Source organism: Rhincodon typus, chromosome 9 (assembly GCF_021869965.1).
Source record: "Rhincodon typus isolate 14 chromosome 9, sRhiTyp1.1, whole genome shotgun sequence".
In the NCBI taxonomy this organism is placed as follows: Eukaryota; Metazoa; Chordata; class Chondrichthyes; order Orectolobiformes; family Rhincodontidae; genus Rhincodon; species Rhincodon typus.
Genome location: NC_063340.1, coordinates 28701718 through 28712376, shown reverse-complemented (window position 1 = coordinate 28712376; position 10659 = coordinate 28701718). Strand labels below are relative to the sequence as shown.

Genomic DNA, 10659 nt, shown 5'->3' with positions numbered 1-10659 from the left:
CCAGATCGGAGGTAGTACAAATGAAGTGCTGCTTGACCTGGAAAGACTTTTTAGGCCCTGGACCGATCACCCGCGCTTCCAACCTTGCTCCTTACCATCATTGTCAACAGCATGATCAGGCCCCCCTTGTCCTCACTTTTCATCCCATCAGCCTTCGCATTCAAAGGATCATCCTGTCATTTCAGACAACTCCAGCAGAATGCCAAACACATCTTCCCTTCACTCCCCTTCTCTATATTTCACAGACACCGTTCCCTCTGGGACATCCTAGTCCATTCCTCAATGGCCACCAACGCTAATCCCAGATGCTCTTTCCATGCAAGAGGGCGGCATGGTGCCTCAGTGGTTAGCACAGCTGCCTCATAGCACCAGGGACCCAGGTTTGATTCCATCCTCGGGCAACTGCCTGTGTGGAGTTTGCACATTCTCCCCGCGTCTGCGTGGGGTTCCTCCAGGTGCTCTGTTTTCCTCCCACAGTCCAAAGACGTGCAGACTGGGTGGATTAGCCATGCTTAATCGCCCGTAGGGTTCAGGGGTGTGTAGATTCGGTGGGTTATTAGGGGAAATGGGTCTGGGTGGGATGCTCTGAGGGTCGGTGTGGACTTGTTGAGCCAAAGGGCCTGGTTCCACACTGTAGGGATTCTATGTAACCGCAGAAGGTGCAACAGCATGATCCAGTCCCTTCACCTCTTCCCTGATCACCATCCAAGCCCACAGTACTTGCAGCAACTCACCGGTCATTCTCCTGTCTTCTCCCTTTAATCCTGCACATTTATCTGAAGAGGAACAATCTAATTTTCTTCTGAATGCTTTCATTAAACTTGTCCCCATCACATTCAAGCAGTGCATTCCAGACTGTAACCACTAAGAACAAAAAAGTTGTTAAAACATTTCCATTTCTTTTGACAAAAGAGTTTAAAATCTACCACCCCTCAGGAGTGGAAACAGTTTCTCCCTGTCTAAACATGCCAGACCTCTCAAGTTTTGAATAGCTTTCTCAAACCTCCTCTCAACCTTTACGTTCTCCAAAAGGAAAAGAGCACTAATTTCTCCAATTTATCTTCATAACTGCAGTTCCTCATCCCCGTTGAGCCATTCTTGCCAAGCTCTTATAAACGTCATCCAAAACCTTCACATCCTTCCTGAAGTGTACCACCCAGAACTGAACATAATATTCTAGTTGAGGCCAAAATGGTGTCATACACAATTTGAACACATGCTCCCAAGTCCAGGATTCTACATTTCATTTCCTTTTTGCACGTATAGCCCAAGTTCCCGAGCTGCTGCACCCTTTTTAGAATTGTGCCATTTATTTTATACTCTCTCCATGTTCTTCCTACCCAAATGAATCACTTCATATTTCTTCACATTGAACCACATCCACTGAACTGTGACAAGGATGCAGAGATCCTTCAGCATGAACTCGACAGGTTGGGTGAGTAGGCAAATCAAGTGGCAGATGCAGTACAATTTGGATAAATGAGATTATTCACTTTGGAAGGAAAGAGTAGTAGTAATGAAGTCAATTACTACCTGAATGGCTGTAAATAGGGGGGGGGGTTGGAAGCAAACGTGCGAGAGCACCAGTACTGAAAGCAGGCATGCAGGCACAGCTGGCAGTAAAGTCAAATGGTATGTTGGCCTTCATTGCGAGGTTTTGAGTACAGGAATAGGGATGTATTGTTGCAGTTATACAGGGCTTTGGCGAGGCCACACAGGACTGGACAGGGTAGATGCAGGGAGGATGTTCCCGATGGTGGGTGTGTCCAGAAACTGGGGTCACAGTCTGAGGATTCGGGGTAGACCATTTATGACAGATGAGGAGACATTTCTTCAACTAGAGTGGTGAGCCTGTGAATTCATTACCACAGCAGGTAGTTGATGCCAAAACACTGAATGTATTCAAGAGGCCGCTAAATATAGCGGTTGGGGTGAATGGGATCAAAGGTTATGGGGAGAAAGCAGGATTAGGCTATTGAGTTGGATGATCAGCCATGATTGCAATGAACGGTGGAGCAGGCTCAAACAGCCTAACGGCCTCTCCCAGCTCTTATGTTTCTATTCCACCAACTTGTCAATGTTCTTTTGAAGAACTGTCCTCCTCTCAGTTCACACTTCTTCCAGGTTTTGTATCAACCCCAAATTTTGAAAATGTACCCTACATAGCTTTACAATGGCAGAGAAAATGTATAGTTTCTTAATGAAAAATTGCAGTGCATTCATACACAAGAAGGAACAACATCAACACGATGAGAGGCCCCTTTGGATTTGGTGCTTGGCAATGAACTGGGCCAAGTGTTAGACCTGTTGGTGGCAGAGCATTTTGGCGGTAGCGATCATAACTCTGTTACTTTTACAATAGTCATTGAAAAGGAGAGGTACTTACAGCAGGGTAAGGTTTATAATTGGGGGAAGGGTAATTACAATTCTGTTAGGCAAGAACTGGGTAACATAAAATGGGAACAGATGCTGTCAGGGAAGAGCACTATTGAAATGTGGAGATTATTTAAGGAATGCATACTGCGTGTGCTCAATATGTTTGTCCCCAGCAGGCAGGGAAGATGCAGAAGAGGGAGGGAGCCTTGGTTCACGAGAGGTCGAACGACTGGTTAAGAGGAAGAAGGATGCTTATATAAAGTTTAAGAAACAGGGAACGGAAAAGGCTCTAGAGGATACAAGTTAGCCAGGAAGGAGCTGAAGAAAGAGCTTAGGAAAGCTATAAGGGGGCATGAGAAAACCTTGGCAGATAGGATCAAGGAAAACTCCAAGGCCTTTTACTAGTACGTGAGGAATAAGAGAACGACCAGAGAGGGGGTAGGGCTGATCAAGGATTGTAAAGGAAATTTATGCACAGAGCCTAAATAGATAGGAGAGGTCGTTAATGAATACTTTTCTTCGGTATCCACAACTGAGAGGGCCCTAGGTGTAGGGGAGGACAGTGTGAAACAGGCTGGTAGGCTAGAGGAGGTGGATGTTAGTAAGGAAGATGTACTAGGAATTTTGAGGAACTTGAAGGTAGATAAATCCCCCGGGCCTGATGGGATTTATCCAAGGGTTCTACGGGAAGTGAGGGAAGAGATCGCACGGCCTTTGGCAATGATCTTTTCGTCCTCACAGTCCACGGGTATAGTGCCGGAAGACTGGAGAGTGGCAAACGTCATTCCCTTGTTCAAAAAAAGAGGGAATAGGGATAACCCCGGAAATTACAGGCCAGTTAGTCTTACGTCAGTGGTGGGCAAATTATTGGAAAGGGCTCTGAGATAGGATTTATGATCACTTGGAAAGACAGTTTGATTTGTGATAGTCAGCATGGATTTGTGAGGAGTAGATCATGCCTCACAAACCATATTGAATTCTTTGAAGAGGTGACCAAACACGTGAATGAAGGTAGAGCAGTGGATGTGGTATACACGGATTTAAGTAAGGCGTTTGATAAGGTTCCCCATGGTAGGCTCATGCAGAAAGTAAGGAGGTATGGGGTAGGGGGAAAATATGGCAGATTGGATTCAGAATTGGCTGACCCTTAGAAGACAAAGGGTGGTAGTGGACGGAAAATATTCAACATCGTGCTCAGTTACAGATGGTGTACCACAAGGATCTGTTCTGGGTCCTCTTCTATTTGTGACTTTTGTAAATGATTTGGATGAAGGAATGGAAGGGTGGATTAGTAAGTTCGCGGACGATACGAAGGTGGGTCGCGTTGTGGACTGTACGGAGGGCTGTTCTAGGTTACAAAGGGACATTGATAGGATGCAGAGCTGGGCTGAGAATTGGCAGATGGAGTTTAACCCTGAAAAAAGTGTGAGGGGATTCATTTTGGAAGGACAAACTTGAAAGTAGAATACAGGGTTAACGGAAAGATTCTTGGCAGTGTCGAGGAGCAGAGGGATCTCGGGGGTCATGTTCACAGTTCCCTGAAAGCTGCCACCCAGGTGGATAGAGTTGTTAAGGCAGCGTACGGTGTGTTAGCTTTCACTAATGGAGGGATTGAGTTCAAGAGCCATGAAGTTATGCTCCATCTATACAAAAGCCTGGTTCGGCCACATCTGGAGTATTGTGTCCAGTTCTGATCGCCTCATTACAGGAAAGATGTGGAAGCGTTGGAAAAGGTGCAGAGGAGATTTACCTGGAATGGAGGGAAGGTCTTACAAGGAAAGGTTGAGAGAGCTAGGGCTTTTCTCTTTAGAATGATGAGGGAATGAGAGGTGACTTGATAGAGGTGTACAAAATGATCAGAGGTATAGATAGACTGAACAGCCAGAGACTTTTTCCTAGGGTGGAGGCAGCTATTACGAGGGGGCAAGGTTTTAAAGTGAGTAGAGGTAGATATCGGGGAGACGTCACAGGCAGGTTCTTTACTCAGAGTGTGGTCGGGGCGTGGAATTCATTGCCGGAGAAGGTAGTGGACTCGGCCTCGTTAGGGGCATTTAAGCAGCCATTAGATAGGCATATGGATGATCGTATAAGGTAGGGATGGAGGTTAGATAGACCTTAGGATTAGGGTAGAAGTTCAGCACAACATCATGGGCCAAAGGGCCTGTACTGTTCTCTGTTCTATCAGCCTATGATAGTTAACAGAATGCAGTACCACCATCACCAACAATCCAAGGGATGAACAATTGGGAAATTGTGTGATTTTGCTGTTTCACGATTAAGATGATTTCAACTTCAAAAGTATCATTTCTCATTAACAGATTATAGAATGTCAGCCATACAATAATTGTATTTCTCTACAATTAAAGAGAATGATGAAATCTTCTGCTACTCCCAGCGCAAAACAATAGAAAAGCAGAGGAAGGAAAACAACCTCAGCCCAACAATCTCAGCAAACAACCCAACGTTTTATATAGAAGTAAAAATTACTCCTTCTTGGAGCATGAGCACAGGTAATGCCACAGAATTAGGAACGATTGTAAGAAACATTTCTTTCACAATTTGCATAATATTAGGAGCAGACAGCTGGAAAAGTTTAGGGAGGGTCTTTCAGAATTTGGGGCCTAGTCAGATGAAAATGCAGCTGCCAATGGTAGGATGTGGTAAAGTGTGGACAAGAGGAGTAGAGGGTGTGAATGAAAGCAACAGTGTGAACTTGAGTGCAGGGAGGTTGTGGGCACCAACTTATGGTAGTGACTAGGGATAACAGCCACATGATACATATGGTTTCTCATGTAAGGAGAGCATTTTAGTGCTACCACTGTATATGATATTCAACAATAATAGCAATACAGTCAACTCCTGCGAATTCCCCCACGCCCCCACCCCCCCAGGCCCAACTAAATCTTCAATTTAAAAAAATTCTCATTTGCGTACTCAAGTATTTTACTGAAAAATAGCTATTACATTACACTACATATTTGTTTTTAAAAGGCATTCGGCATAGCACACAGAACATTCCTTTCCAAAACCAGAGATATGGCTCGAAGACAGATTTGCAGCCATTTTCTGACTTTGGAGCTTGAGGCATTGACCACACCTATTCTGTGAATGTGCATAATTTCTTAAAGCTGTGCGTGGATTTAGTGCATGGATCAGCAATGCCATTAAAGAAAAACATTAGATCTGGTCCATTAACTATATTAAAAATTTCTAGTGAGAGGATGACTAATAAAGTCATAGGCAGACAAATGCCCCGTGCATTTACACAACAGACAGAGAACTGAACAGGCAAGCAGCTGTAGTTGCATGGTCTTGACTGATCAGTATATAGTTATAGCATATGGATAAACAAATAGCCATGATATCCAACAGTAAAACTCCATGACAACAATTCATTGTACTGTGTTAATCTTGTACAAAAAAAAAAGCATAGCTCAAGAAAGCAAGTGAAAAGAATTCTTGCCAGTTATTTCTTTACAATAGCACATATGAAATATTAACTTTTTCTATTTACTCTAAAGCCATAGCAGTAGAGGCTGATGAACAAAAAAAAAGCATCATAGAATAAGTGACTGACATGGATGATTCTGGGCAGCAACATTAACCATATCAACTAAGACTGGGATGAGCAGCAGCATATACTATTGATTTTCTGCTTTCATTTCTTGAAAGTATCGCTTTCCCAAATACATGTCGCAGTTTTCCTTCTGCACTGAAGCTGCATCAATTAGGAGGTAAGCACCAATATCAGAATAGCAGCTAGAGGTTGGATTCAAGGATACCCCCATGCAGGCATAAAATTATTATTACACCAAACTTCAGAAGCATTATCATTTTGGGGATCAAAATTCCATCCATTTGAAAGTAAGTCTATTTATAGTTGCTAAAAATCTTTGCTTTTGAACAACCTTTCCTGACATTTTAGGAATTCTATCCTGTATTTTACATAGCTTCAAAACATGGCATTATTATAAAAGGAAAATTGCAATGTAGAATAAGTCATAATTATTTTCTAATCAACTTGTTTAGGGATGTTATGACACACCTATGCAACAGGTGGGACTGCAATCTAAGCCTCCTGGCTCAGAGGTAGTCACTACCACTGTGCCACAAGAACCCTCAAATTGATATGGAACAGCGTGATACTTCCTACACCTGCACTTAATACATTTGTGAAGTACCTATAACTTCACATTAAATAGCTGGGCAAGTCATCCACAGACAATACATAGCTAAGATGTGCTCTTCAGATAACTTGAGTAATAAAGTATATTTAAATGACATCACTGGCTATTTTAAACATCTTTGTATGAACTGTAGGTGACGTTACACTAGCCAACGGATTCTTTACAACTCAATTAAGTGTACTTCCCTCTTTTTATTAGAAATTTGTGGATTGCATACACATTTGTTAACAGGGTTTAAAATTAATTCACTGTCACAATTTGGCAAACATAAGCAATACCCAAGTGTAGTTTCTCCAATTAAACGTTCCAATACATCATTTAAACACCCACTATTCCACATGAAAACTTTCCATAAGATTGTTTTGCAATGCGGGCGAAATCAGCTTTTGAATAATTGTCTGAAAAAAGACGGAATGCACATTGCTTTTCAAGAATGTTTTATATTCTAAATTAAGTAGGAAGCGAAAACTTTAGAGTCCTACCATCAACCAGCTAAATAAGATGCAACTCTCTAAATTTACGATGACATTAATACGTTTATTTTTTTAAAAATCACTCCAGAAATAAGTGGGCTAAATCATGTAAGGGAGAGCGCGCGACGCTCTGGGAGAGTCACAATCAGCTGTATTGTCGGTGCGTTCCAGCCTAGCCCATCCCCCGCCTCTCCTCCTGTCCCCTCCCCCTTGTATTTACACTCTGCCGCTTTCAGCCCTTTTTTAGTTTAAGACATTGCGTAGCGAACATATGCCACCACTGCAACGAAAACAAAAAGATCGAGGTGGATTTAGGAGTGGTAGTAGCCGCAGTTGCACAGCTGCTAGAAGGCAGCGAATATTCGACAAAAAAAATCACCGTAATTAACAAAGAGTGACGATGCTGAGAGCCGTTAGCCGCCCCCCTTCACCATACATATTTATACATCTGCATTAAGGAGGTTCCGCCAATTAAAGGCGCAAAGACCCTCCCACCGACTCCACTGCTAACCTGACAGAAACGCTGGCAGTAATCCCCGGAAGACTGCACAGACACGCCGAGCTCCAACAGCTCATTGCCCAGCTCTCGTAGGTTGTCCGTCAGGTTTTTAACGTCCGCACCAACCTCCCTGTCCGCCATCTTTCTGCTGCGCTCGTGCCCGTTACGCGCCACGCTGTGACGTACGCTGACGCCGCGCTGCTGATTGGTCGATTTCCATGGAGCTCCTGCGGAGGGGGGGGGGCAGTTGCTAAAATGGCGGTACCACGTGAGCGGGCGTTTGCGTTGCTGTCAGTTTGAAGCTCTTTCGAAGGCTGGAAAAGAAAATAACCGTAGGTAAGTGTAACTGCGTATAGTAAGTAGTATGTTGCTGTTATCTGATGTATTAAAACAACACTTGCTTTTACTTACATTTCAGAGGCGAGTTTACGTTTAGAAGTGAATTTGAGGTGCGCTGGATCATACTTGTCAAACTTAAGTTTCACTCCGAAACAGCGATATCTCTAAAATCTGTAGAACTTCTCATTGTTTAGTTCGTAGGAAGATACGTAAGTACAAGCAGTGAAGCAAGTTGCAAAAACAATGGGACATTGACATTTTCATTTCCATTGATACGGCAAAATTCGTATACCAGAGCTATTTGTGTTGTTCTGAACACTTGGAATCGTCAAGCTACAGTAGTTGCCACAGAATGGTACTTCACCATTGTTAGAAAGTGAGGATGGTGGTAACTATTCATCCTAAATTCTTGTGAAAAGGTCTGAGAATTTGAGTGAGAGTACGAGACTATCAGCATTATATATCTGTACAGGAATATAGCCCAGACCACGTGTGGTCATTCTTCATTTATTGGATAGCCAACAAAGGCCATGAGGCCTACACGGCCTTTTGTTGATCTGTGAAAGGCTTTTGACTCCATCAACCAAAAAGCTTTTTGGAAAATCCCCCAGAGACTTGAATGCCCAACAAAAGCTGTTACTATCCTGCCACTCCTGCATGATAGTATTCGAGTAATCATCGTTTGAAACTGATTAGAGACTAACCCCCTTTTCTATGCAATTGAGAGTCAAAAAAGGCTGTGTGACTGCATCATCTCACTTCGCTACCTACCTCAGGCAGGTAATGGAATATGCCTATGACAACTTCCAGAATGTTTGTGGCTGAGCTTCAACTTGATGTGAACCTTTAACAGGCTGAGAGGCAAGAGCCAGGTGTCATCTAACATGTCTGCCACTTATAATATGCTGACTACTGTGCAAGTTGGCCCCAGCTGCAGCTTTCACACTATCCTTAATTTCTCCAACTCCTCTTATGAACATTCCTCAATATTAGCAAGACCAAAAGCAGCCTACAGCCCGTCCTAGAGAAACACTTACACTTCCTGCTGTTATTATTGGTGGATACTGTAGAAGTCATTTGAACACTTCCCATATCTCGCAGCTACATTTCTTAAAGGTCACCAACAAAGATGAGATTCAGCTCAGAATTAGCTGTGCCAGCATACTGTTTGAAAATTTTGCAAATGGGTGTTTGACAACAAGGATCTCCAAAAGAGGACAGAGGATTTCATTTACAATGTTTGTCAGGTCACCTACCATATGCAGTTCCTGGTGCTGGAGAATTTCCATAAGCAGTGCCTCCACAGGATACTCAAAGTCATGTGGGGTGGCAAAGTGGCTCAATGGTTAAGCTATAACCTGGTGTTGTGTGTCTTTTGACTTTGATCACCTCGCGGAGCCAGGGACCTGGGTTCAATTCCACCCTGGTGCATCTGTCTGTGTGGAGTTTGCACATTCTCCCTGTGTCTGCGTAGGTTTTCTCCAGGTGATCCAACTTCCTCTCTCAGTCCAAAAATATGCAGGTTAGGTAGATTGGCCATACTAAATTACCCGTGGTGACCCAGGATGTGCAGGCTAGGTGGATAAGCCGTGGGAAATGCAGGGTTACAGAAATAGGGTAGGGGATTAGGTCAGGGTGGGATTTTGTTTAGAAGGTCAGTGGGCCAAATGGCCTGCTTCCACAATACAGAAATTCTATAATTCTAAAACAGGCCAGCATCCTCACCAAAGCTGATTCCTCCAGCATCACAACTACGAACATGCAAAATAAGCTCCACTACTCTAGGTACTGCAGCTGCATGCCAAACGTTTGACAATGCTAATCACAAGGAGGACAGAAAACGACCTCAGGCATTCCAAAGGTCTCATTAAAAAGAGGATAACTGACATCGGTGCTTGAGGGGCTCTTGTTGCAAACCATGTTCTGTGAAAGTACCTTATCCAACAAGCCATAAACTACTCAAAAACTGCATAAACCCAGCTCTGGGGAAGAGCCAAAACAGCAGCAGCTGTGGGACAGAAGGGCAAAACCCTGGCTAGGCAATTCTTGACCTGTCTGCCCATAAACCTATGGCACCTGAAGACATGCAAATGAAGCCTAGCAGATTTCATGCTCATTGAGGAACGGGTGGCACGGTTGCTCAGTGGTTAGCACGGCTGCCTCACATCACCAGGGACCCGGGTTCAATTCCACCCTCGGGCAACTGTCTGTGTGAAGTTTGCACGTTCTACCCGCATCTGCGTGGGTTTCCTCCAGGTGCTCTGTTTTCCTCCCACAGTCCAAAGATGTGCAGGCTGGGTGGATTAACCATGCTAAATCACCCATAGTGTTCAGGGATGTGTAGATTTGGTGGGTTATAGGGGAAATGGGTCTGGGTGGGATGCTCTGAGGGTCGGTGTGGACTTGGTGGGCGAAGGGCCTGTGCCCACACTGTAGGGATTCTATGATGACGGCAGAAGTGAAGCAGTGAAAGTACCAAAATTCTGGGTTGATTTTTGAGATAATTTTCAAGAGCAATATAGAGTAGAATCAACTGGAAAACATATCATAAAACCATAGAACAATTATAGTAGAGAAGGGCTTGATATGTATGTGGCTGCTCATTGCAAGTGTACTCACCTCGTCCCACTCCCCTGTTCTTTTTTTATAAAGCATTTAGATGCTTTGTCTGCAGTTGCTTATCCAATATCACTTTGAAAGCATCATTTGCATCTGTCTCAGATATACTAGATCTCGTAAAAAATAGATAGAAATAGCCTTAGCCTTGCTTTCTGTTTCCAATTAT

At 43.6% G+C, this 10659-nt stretch overlaps 1 protein-coding gene across 1 annotated transcript in view; it reads left to right on the top strand.

Moving 5' to 3' along the window:
* Positions 1–7781: 7781 nt before the first annotated feature.
* LOC109937067 (glycoprotein hormones alpha chain) overlaps positions 7782–10659 on the top strand; it is a 60490-nt gene continuing 57612 nt past the window's right edge. The window contains exon 1 of the mRNA XM_048601448.1: positions 7782–7871. The gene's annotated coding sequence lies outside the window, so the exon portion shown is untranslated. The remainder of the gene's footprint in view (positions 7872–10659) is intronic.